Genomic DNA, 11,611 nt, shown 5'->3' with positions numbered 1-11,611 from the left:
AAACATAGAAAATAATTAAATCCCACAAGAGCATCACTATTCAGAGACTTCAAATTCAGCTAATCAAATTCTGAGCTCCCTGCCTTATGGTCCATCTCCATAGTGTCTATGTGCTCCACCCTTATCAAACATATGTTCAAAGAATTATTCTAACCTTTAAAAAAGAATTAAAAAGGAATTTGTAAAGACAATGATTCAACAAATAGAGGCTCTCAAACAGAGAAACTATGAAAACAGACCTACTGGAAATTCTAGAAATGAAAAGTTCAACAACTAAATTGAAAAATCTGTTATATAAATGCAACAGCAATATAATATGATGCAAGAACCAGTAAACTGAAAAACAAGTAAATAGAAATGATCTCATATAAAGAAGAGAAAAATTATAAAGAAGAATGAATAAAACCTCAGACATTATAGGTCCATGTGAACAATACCAACAAATTTGTGTTAGGAATCAAAAAGGAAAAAAAGAAAGAGGCTAAAAAATGTGTTCCCATCTTTATGTCCATGTGTACCACATGTTTAGCTCCCACTTACAAGTGAGAAGATGTGGTATTTAGTTTTTTGTTTCTGCATCAGTTCACTTAGGAAAATGACTTCCAGCTGCATCCAAGTTTCTGCAAGGACATAATTTTGTTCCTATGATTTTGTTCCTATTTATGGCTGCATATGATTCCATGGTGTATTGTTGTGGGATGTCACGGACCTCAAATGGAGGGACTGGCTGGAGCTGTGACAGAAGAAGATAAATTGTGAATATTTCATTTTAATATGGTTATTTATCAGTTCCCAAATAATACTTTTATAATTTCTTATGCCTGTCTTTATTTTAATCTCTTAATCCTGTTATCTTCATAAGCTGAGGATGTACGTCACCTCAGGACCACTGTGATAATTGTGTTAACTGTACAAACTGATTGTAAAACATGTGCATTTGAACAATATGAAATCAGTGCACCTTGAGAAAGAGCAAAATAACAGCGATTTTTAGGAAACAAGGGAAGACAACCATAAGATCTGACTGCCTGCTGGGTTGGAAAAAAGAGCTATATTTTTCTTCTTGCAGAGAGACTATAAACAAACGTGTAAGTAGGGAAGGTATCACTAAGTTATTTTCCTAGCAAGGAATATTAATATTAATAGCTTGGGAAAGGAATACATTCCTGGGGGGAGGTCTATAAATGAGTGCTCTGGGAATGTCTGTCTTATGCGGTTGAGATAAGTACTAAGATACATCCTGGTCTCCTGCAGTACCCTCAGGCTTACTAGGGTGGGGAAAAACTCCACCCTGGTAAATTTGTGGTCAGACCAGTTATCTATTCTTTAACCCTGTTTTCTGTTGTTTAAGATGTTTATCAAGACAATACATTCACCACTGAATATAGACCCTTATCAGTAGTTCTGCTTTGGCCCTTTGTCCTGTTCCCTCTGAAGCATGTGACCTTTGTTAGACCTTGATTAGTAGTTCTGCTTTTTGCCATTTGAAGCATGTGATCTTTGTACCTACTCTCTCTTTTTGCACTCCCTCCGCTTTTGAAACCCTTAATAAAACTTGCTGGTTTTGAGACTCAGGTGGACATCACGGTCCTACCAATATGTGATGTCACCCCCGGTGGCCCAGCTGTAAAATTTTTCTCTTTATACTTTATCTCTTTATTTCTCAGCTGGCTGACACTGATGGAAAATAGAAAGAACAAATGCTGAAATACTGGGGGCAGGTCCCCCCGATAGTATATATATACAACAGTTTCTTTATCTAGTCCATGGTTGATGGGCACAATAGTCATTGGGGACTGCTAGAGGGGAGAGAGAGGGAGGAAGGGAAGAGTTGAAAAACTACCTATGGGTACAATGTTCACTACGTGGTTAATAAGTTCAGTCATACACCAAACCTCAGCATCATGCAAAATAACTTTGTAACATATGTGTATATGCATGCTCTGATTCTAAAATAAAAACTGAAAAAGAAAAAAATGGAGAAATAATGAAAATCATCTGTAGAAATGATGAAACACATTAATCTATACATGAAAGAAACTCAGTGAAACCTTTTCAGGATAAGCACAATGCAATTCATAACTATATACATTATAGTACCAATGTTGAAAGACAATGATAATTTGGAATGCATCACTAAAATACTGACTTACCCTATACTAGGAAGCAATAATAAAGCCATTGGCTAAATTTTCATCATTATCAGTGGGGGTGAGAAGACAATGGAATGATATATCTAAATGCTGGGGGAGAAAATTCAGTCACAAATTCTATATCCAGCAAAACAATCCTTTACATATAAAGGCAAGGTAGAAATATTCTTTTATATACAAAGACTAATTCATTGATAGTATATATGCCTTGCAAGAGATTCAAGAGAAAATTATTCAGAATCACAGGGAATGAATAACAGTAGATAGCAATTCAAATTGACAGGAAGGAATCAAGGCCTCAAAAAGTGAAAGAAATAAGAAAAGAGCTACAAAATATGTTTACTTTGTCTGATATAAAGATTAAGTCCAGGAAAAAAAACAATTATAATAGACATCAGAATATCAGTGATATTGATTGTGTTTTGAGCAGCAGTTTTTGACTGGGAAGGTGCATAATGAAAGCAGTGAAAGAATTATAAACCTTAGCTATTTCGATGTGGATCATGACATGAAGTGATCTGGATCTTGAAACTTATTTGCACCCTTAAGATTTGCACTCTTTGCACTGTGTGTTTTACCTTAGATAAAATAAAATGAAATAAAACAAACCTAGACTCTTTTAAATAAACCTGAACAAAGAAATAAAAATCACCAAATATTTATTAAAGATCAACCTTATTAAAGAGAAATGGAAAACATACCTGAGAAAGTCCTAAAGAAGTAGAAGTCTAGTAGAGGAAACAGCAGGAAACATCTGCATATGGCCCTTCTGCCACTCAGGAAACATAGATTTTACCTGTATTGATTTCCTTAAAACATAAAATACATTTATGTTGTTTTGCTCACAAGAGAGGCCCCCAACTTCTTCTTGGCTCTTTCCACCCCACTGCACCCACCAGAGGATTTGTATACTGCTTCTAGGGAGGACTTTCCCTTGTGAGTTTGAGTTAAAAGCTCAGCTCTAACCTTGCTTTGACTACTCAGGACTCCTCAGTTCATCTTCTCACAATGAGGCTCCCTGCTCAGCTCCCAGGGCTGCTAATGCTCTGGGTCCCTGGTAAGGGCAGAAGGGAAATAAGGGAGAATGACAGGGTGGGAGGGTGAACTCTGGGGCACCCACTCCTTCCCATGTGGATTCTGTCCTCCTGTTAGATGTGTGTTCTCCTCCAGGGTGGGGCATGTGATTCTTAGATCTGTGAGAGTGAGGAAGATTCCAGAAGGATCAAGGACATGTACGTTAGTGAAAGCTGTGACACAGAAAGAGGGGGATGTGGTAGGTGACTTCTAGAAACCCCTTTGTGTTTTGCAAATTGAAGGGAAAAGAAAGAGAGATCAGCCTGTTACTGTGTCTATACAGAAAGAAGTATACATAAGAGACTCCATTTTGTTCTTCTGATATCACCACTTGGTTCATCTTGCGAGTCAATGGTGCTCGATTGCAGTGTTTCCGTCTCCGTGGAGGCGCTTTCCTTTGCATCTCCGATGGGTTCATTGTAGAACTTCAAATGTCTAGTGGGTATCCAAACAGGAAGCTGATTTTCTCCTGGTGAAACACAAGCAAAACCTCTTCCCCAGGTTATCACCTTCCCTATTTCCCATGTCTTATTTTTGTTGTCTTTCCACCAAATCAGTTTTCCTTCATATGGACTGTTCTTTTTACCAGTAAGATGTTGTTCTGCAGAAGTAGTAATCTGATTTCTATAAATGTTTAAAAAATTTAAAGTATAAAGTGCTAGATTAAGCTGCATCTGAGGAGTGGTACCCTCCTTACTGTCTCCCCCTTCTTTTTGTTTAACTAACTGAGTTTTCAGTGTTCGATTAGTTCTTTCAATTATGGTCTGTCCTTGGGAATTATAAGGAATTCCTGTTGTAGGTATAATTTTCCACTGGTTTAAGAATTTTTAGAAAGTTTTACTACAATATCCTGGTCCATTATCAGTTTTAATTTTTTCTGGAACTCTCATTACAGCAAAACAAGGTAATAAATGTTTTTTAACATGGGAAGTACTTTCTCCTGTCTGGCATGTTGCCCGTGAATAAGTATCAACCATTACATGAACATATAATAATTTTCCAAATGAAGGTACATGTGTAACATCCGTTTGCCATAATGCATTAGGACACAGACCTCTGAGATTAACTCCTGCCTCTTGAGTGGGCAGGTGTAGTACTTGACACTGGGTGCAATGTTGTACAATATCTTTTGCCTGTTTCCATGTGACATTAAATTTGTTTTTTAACCCTGCTGCATTTACATGAGTCAAAGTGTGAAGTTCTTGTGCTTTTATGAATGCAGAGGTTACCAGTAAGTCAGCTTGTTCATTTGCTTTAGTTAAAGGTCCTGGTAAATTAGCGTGTGCTCGAATATGAGCAATATAAAATGGGAAATTCCTTTTTCTTACAGTTTGTTGTAATAAATTGAACAGCTGGTTTAACTGAACATCCATGCTATATTTAATTAGAGCTCTCAACATCCCTTGTAGCCTGTACTACATATGCACAATCTGATATAATATTAACAGGTTGATTAAAATCTTGTAACACTGTAATGACTGCAACCAACTCGGCCCTTTGAGCCGATTGATGCTGGGTTTTGATTACTCGCTCTTTTGGCCCTGTTTAAGCCACTTTTCCATTGCTGGAACCATCAGTAAATACTGTCAGAGCATTTTCTAAAGGTTCATGTCTGGTAATTTTAGGTAAAATCCAAGTAGTCAATTTTAAAACTGGAAGATTTTTGTTTTTGGGTAATGATTATCAATAATTCCCATGCAATCAGCAAGACCAATCTGCCATGCACAAGAATTGATAAAGGCTTGTCTAACTTGTTCCTTGGTTAAAGGAACAACTATTTTGCCTGGGTCATTACCACACAATTTTATTATTCATAATCTTGCCTGACCAATTAATGTAGCTATTTGATCCAAGTACCATGTAAAAGTCTTAATTGTACTGTGAGGAAGGAATGACCACTCCACAAGATCAGTATTTTGAACAATGATGCCTGTTGGAGAATGTACAGTAGCAAAAATCAAAAGTTGGAGTGGGGCTAAGGGATCTATTCTACTTATTTGCACTGACTGAATTTTTTCTTCCACTAATTTAATTTCTTTTGTTGCCTCTGGGGTTAATATTCTTTTACTATTTAAGTCTGGGTCTCCTCTTAGGATAGAGAACAAATTTGACATGGGATAAGTAGGAATGCCTAGAGTTGGCTGAATCCAATTAATATGGCCTAGTAATTTCTGAAAGTCATTTAATGTTTTTAATGTATCTTTTCTTATGTCTATTTTTTGTGGCTTAATTTTTCTATTTTTGATCTGCATCCCTAAAAAATGAAAAGGAGTAGAGGTTTGAATCTTATCAGATGCTATTGTTAGTCCTGCGTTGGCAACCTCTGCTTGCAGAAATGTGTAACAGTCAATTAATTTGTCTCTTGTTTCTGCAGCACATAAAATATCATCAATATAGTGAATGATATAACAATCTGAAAATTTGTCTCTAACTGTTTGAAGGACTTGACCTATGAAAGTTTGACAAATAGTTAGACTATGAAGCATTCCCTGAGGTAATACTTTCCACTGAAACCTGGTGGCTGGTTCTTTATTATTTATGGCTGGTATAGTAAAGACAAATTTTTCACAATCTTGCTCTGCCAGAGGAATGGTAAAAAAGCAATCTTTTAGATCAATTATAATTAAAGGCCAGTCTTTTGGAATCATGGCTGGAGAGGACAATCCGGGTTGAAGAGACCCCATGGGTTGAATTACAGCATTTATGGGCTCTTAAGTCCATTAACATAGGTAATTTGCCGGATTTTTTTCTGAATTACAAATACAGGAGATTTCCAGGGCGAGAATGAAGGCTCAATGTGTTCCTTTTCTTATTGTTCCTTTGCTAATAAATGTAAAGCCTCCAGTTTTTGCTTCGGTAGCGGCCACTGATTTACCCATACCGGTTTTTCTGTTTTCCAAGTTAATGGAATGGGTTTAGGAGGCTCTACAGTGGCCACCCCTAAAAAGGATACCCTATTCCTTTTCTTTCTTGATTTTTCTCAGTCTCAATTGGGACTTTAATGCCGTTTTCATTTTTTCCTAATCCCTTTCCTGGTATATATCCTACCTTAGTCATGATTTTTGGACTCATGGGGCTGTATAATGGAGCGGGCATAATGATTTCTGCCCGCCATTGTTGTAATAAATCTCAACTCCATAGATTAACAGGAATTGAAGTAATCATTGGCTGAACAGTACTTTCTTGATTATCTGGCCCCAAATAATGTAAAATCATTGTACTTTGATAAATTTCTGAAGCTGTGTCTATGCCAACAAGTCTTGTAACAGCCTTTTGTTTAGGACAATTTTTGGCCACTGATTTAAAGCAATGACAAAGATATCTGCTCCAGTGTCTACCAACCCTTCAAACTGTTTTCCTTGAATAATGGCCTTACACACAGGTCTGCTCTCAGAGACCTGACTTGCCCAATATGCAGCCTTTCCTGCTGGATCAGTGCTTCCAAACCCTCCCATTCTTTTTATCTCGTTGTTTCCAACTTTAATATAAGGTAGGAGTAATAATTGAGTAATCCTGTCTCCTGGACTGGCACTCCAAGGAATTGAGGAACTAATAACCAATTGAATTTCACCTTTATAGTCTGAATCAATCACACCAGTATGAATTTGAACTCCCTTTAGATTTAAACTTGATCTTCCTAAGATTAGTCCTACAGTCCCCTCAGGCAATGGGCCATATATCCCTGTGGGGATTTTTCGTGGAGGTTCCCCTGGAAGCAGAGAGACTGCTTGTATAGTGTGTAAATCTACTGCTGCACTGCCGCTTGTGGCAGAGGATAACTACCATATTGTGATAACTGCCTTACTCCCTGAGACACTTGTGACAGTGGAGGTTGTTCTTCCTGAAAACCCTGGGGAACAAAAGACTGAATTGGGAATGCCCCAGTTTGTTGAGGGGCCTGAGGCTGGCCCCTCCTCTTGTTTCCCAACAGTGGTTGCCCATTTTTATCAAATTTAGAATGACATTGATTTCCCCAATGTTTTCCCTTTTTACATCTTGGACATAGGCCAGGTGGCTCTTTATCTGTTGTTGTAGTAGCTTGAGTAGTTACATTTTGTTCATTTGAGACTAGGCAATTCTTTTTAAAATGACCAATTTGACCACAATTATAACATCTTCCCCCAAATGTTCTAACTTGTCCTCCTAAAACATCTACTGTGATTGCTTGAGCCATAAGCATAGCTTTATGCATAGCTCCTCCAATTCCATCATAGGCTTTAAGGTACTCTGAGATTACATCTGAGCCTATCAGGACCCTTCCTTTTAATGGCTTAATGGCTGATTGACAATCAGGATTGGCATTTTCATATGCCATCAACTCCACTATGACTTTACGGGCATTCTCATTGGTAATTGACTTTTGAGCAGCATCTTGAAGCCTTGCTACAAAATCAGGGTAGGACTCTTTAGAGCCTTGTCTTATTGTATTAAAGGAGGGGCAGGTGGTTCCTGGGTCTTGGATTTTCTCCCAGGCCCTAAGGCAGATAGCCCTAATTTGCTCAATGTCCTCATTTGGCATTATTACTTGTTGGCTAGCAGTGCTCCAATTTTGACCTATTCCTAATAGTTGATTTACGTCTATGTTAATTGGAGGATTGGCAATCCTATTTCTTCAGACCTGAACTTGTGCCCCATCAATCCACCAAGTCTTAAACTGTAAAAATTGAGAGGGTGAGAGTGATGATTTTGCCAGAATCTCCCAATCACAAGGAATGAGTCTATGTCCATGAGCAAGGGAATCTAATAATGTTCTCATGTAAGGAAAGTTGGGTCCATACTGTTTTACTCCCTCTTTCATTTCTTTTAGCATTTTTATAGAAAAGGACTCATATCTGACTTCGGCTATCGGAGGCTCTCCCTCTTGGGCCCCTTCTCCAGGTGGTCTTGATTCTAATATTACTGGGAATTGCCACACTTCAATATCTCCTTGTTTTCTTGCCTCATCAATAATTTTATGTAATGCACTACCCTGTCTACTAGGCGGTGCTGTAGGATTAAGTCTCATGGTGGGAGGCTGAGGATATGGCACCCTGCGCTGTGGTGCTAGAAACCTTCCTGGCTGTGCATACGGATTTTCTGGGGGCAACCGATACTGAAGTTCAGCTGGCGGCCAGTATTGATAGGCTACTGGTGGCTGGGTCTTATTTTCTACCGGCTGATATTGTGGACACCGTATTTGGATTGGCATTGCCATAACAGAGACTCTATCTTTTTCTTTTTCTTTTTTTTTTTCTTAACTTTCATACTAAGTTTTATTGTATGCTGCCATCAGTGTATATAAAACAATTACCCTTGTGAAACAGAAATTCATGAAAATTCAGAGAGGTAGATGTTAAGGACTGACAAAAGTAGAAGTTTGTATATTATGGCACATGTGTTGCAGGGACACAGTAACAGACTGATCTCTCTTTCTTTTCCCCATACAAATCTTGGTTCTTTTTATACCTGTATATTTTGGGAGTATTAACCAAAATCACACACAAAAAAATAATTGAGCAAAACATAAATAACAGAGAGAAAATGATTAAAATGACTCACAGTGTTTGTACATAACCTTGCGTTTCTCTCTTGTTATTTCAGGATCCAATGGAAATGCTGTGATGTCCCAGCCTCCACTCTCCCTGCCCATCACCCCTGGAGAGCCAGCCTCCATCTCCTACAGGTCTAGTCACAGCCCCCTTCACAGTAATGGATACACCTATTTGAATTGGGACCTACAGAAGCCAGGCTAGCCTCCACAGCTCCCAATTTATTTGGTTTCCAACCGGGACCCTGGAGTCACAGACATGTTCAGTGGCAGGGAGTCGGGGACAGATTTCATGCTTAAAATCAGCAGGGTAGAGGCTGAGGATGTTGGGGTTTATTACTGCCAGCAAAATACATTCTTTATATTTGGTTTAGCAGTTACTAGAGTACTTGTACATTGATAAGGTTTGGTGATATTAAACACTGTTTCCCTTCCCTCCTTTACCTCCCCCTACCACTTTTCGCAAGGCAGACCCCTGACCAGGACAGCAGCAGGCACTGTATTTTTTCCTACTTTTCTCAGGAAGAACACAAATAAAAATCATCACAGTCTAGATTTTTAAATTACTAGTTATGTTCTGGCAAATGTATGCAAAAATAAAGGCCTAGTGCCAAAAGTCTTTGCACAGTCTCAACCACAGCATATTGAAGTAAAAAAGTGGTTTTCTGAACTCCAAAGCTGGGTTTCAACAATAAGGACCAACTTTGAAAGAATAAAGAAACATGTGCATGTTATCTTAAATGGAATCTGGTTCAATACAACATAATATATAAGATAACATTTTACCCCCTGAAAAATAACCATCTGAAGACTTTGAACAGAGGTCAGTAAATGAGAGATTGCTGAGTTGTGTTTGAGATATGAACCCGTATGGAAGTTCTTATGTATTTCCTGGGAAGAATCACAGAATTGAGAGACCCTGTGTGGCGTTCAAGGCTGGGCACCATGCCGCTGCAAGCTCATGGGAAAGTGCTGCATCTCACGGAGCTCTAGGTCATTAGTGATTGAAAGGTTAGGGAGGTTTGTGTCCAAATGCACCTTAGGTCATTTCAAACTTTCAAGTTCAACCCAGCAGGACATAGATGAGCCTCCAAAAGTTGATTCTGCTTCCGTCATTTACTTAGGAATGATTTGAGAAAGAAATCATAATACCCTATATGGGTATTAGGCAGTAATAAGTTGAGGATATCTGCTGTATAATACACTTGCATATTTCACAAGTTAATATACAGAAAAACTGTAATTAAACTGATTAATTCAAATGAAAGCAAGAATCAAGAAAATTGGAGGAAACAAGATGGTAAGTTTAACCTTAACTTTACAAATAATTGCATCATAAATAAACACTTTTTCCAAGTAAATCATAACATTATCAGACAGGATTAAAATCAAAGATGTATGCTACTCATTAAATACACACCATAGTAGGAATATAGAATGGCTTTAAAAATGAAAGGATGAAGCATACACATCATGCAAGAACCAGCAAAAGAAACTAGGTTGTGATTTTAATGCAAGAGACAAAATGGATATTTCATAATGATAAATGGCATCAAGAAGCCACTGAAATTCTAAATCTGCCTGAGTCCTGTATTAGTATGTTTTTACCCTACTGATAAAGACATACCTGAGACTGGGCAATTTACAAAAGAAAGAGGTTTAATGGACTTACAATTCCCCATGGCTGGGGAGGCCTTACAAACATGGTAGAAGAAGGAGCAAGTCACATCTTACGTGGATGGTCTCAGGCAAAGAGAAAGAGAGCTTGCGCAGGGGAAATCCTCTTTGTGAAACCATCAGATTTCATGAGATTTATTCATTATCATAAGAACAGCATGGAGAAAAACTGCCCCAATGATACAATTACCAACTACCAAGTCCCTCCTAAACTTGTAGGAATTCTAGATGAGATTTCGCTGGGGACACAGCCAAACCATATCATTCTGCCCCTGGCCCCTCACATATATCATGTCCTCACATTTCAAAACCAATCATGCCTTTCCAGCAGTCCCCCACAGTCTTAGCTCAACATTATCTCAAATGTCCACAGTCCAAAGTCTTATCTGAGACGAGGCAAGTCCTTTCTGCCTATAAGCCTATGAAACCAAAAGCAAGTTAGTTACTTCCTAGACACAATGGGGGTACAGGTATTGGGTAACTACAGCCATTTCAATTGGCCAAAACAAAGGGACTACAGACCCCAGGCAATCTGAAATATAGCAAGGCAGTTAAATCTTAACATTCCAAAATGATATCCTTTGACTCCATGTCTCATTTCCAGGTTACACTGATGCAAGGGGTGGGTTCCCATGGTCTTCAGTAACTGTGTCCCTGTGACTTTCCAAGGTATGATCTCCCTCCTGACTACTTAGAAGGGCTGGCACTGAATGTCTGTGACTTTTCCAGGTGAATAGTGCAAACTGTCAGTGGATCTACCATTCTGGAGTCTGGAGGACAGTGGCCCTCTTCTCACAGCTCCACTAAGCAGTACCCCAGAAGGGACTATGTGTGGGGGCTCCAACCCCACATTTCCCTTCTGCACTAGCCTAGCAGAGGCTCTCCATGAGCCCCCCCTCCCTGCCAGGAACTTCTGCCTGGGCACCCAGGTGTTACCATACATCCTCTGAAATCTAGGTGAAGGTTCCCAAACCCAAATTCTTGGCGTCTGTGTGCTTGCAGGCTCAACACCACATGGAAGCTGCCAAGGCTGGGGGCTTGCGCCCTCTGAAGCCAGAGCCTAGGCTCCACATTGGCCCCTTGTGCCATGGTTGGAACAACTGGGACACAGGCCACCAAGTCCTTAGGCTGCACACAGCATGAGGACCCTGGGCCTGGCCCACATAATTACTTTTTCCTC

The 11,611-nt window shown here is 39.1% G+C and overlaps 1 pseudogene; it reads left to right on the top strand.

Annotated features, from left to right (window-relative positions):
• The first annotated feature begins 3,142 nt into the window (after positions 1-3,142).
• Positions 3,143-9,455, top strand: LOC117062898 (annotated as a pseudogene).
• Positions 9,456-11,611: the final 2,156 nt, after the last annotated feature.

Source organism: Trachypithecus francoisi, unplaced genomic scaffold (genome assembly GCF_009764315.1).
Source record: "Trachypithecus francoisi isolate TF-2019V2 unplaced genomic scaffold, Tfra_2.0 Lachesis_group17, whole genome shotgun sequence".
NCBI lineage: Eukaryota > Metazoa > Chordata > Mammalia > Primates > Cercopithecidae > Trachypithecus > Trachypithecus francoisi.
This window is presented reverse-complemented; position numbering and strand designations above follow the sequence as displayed.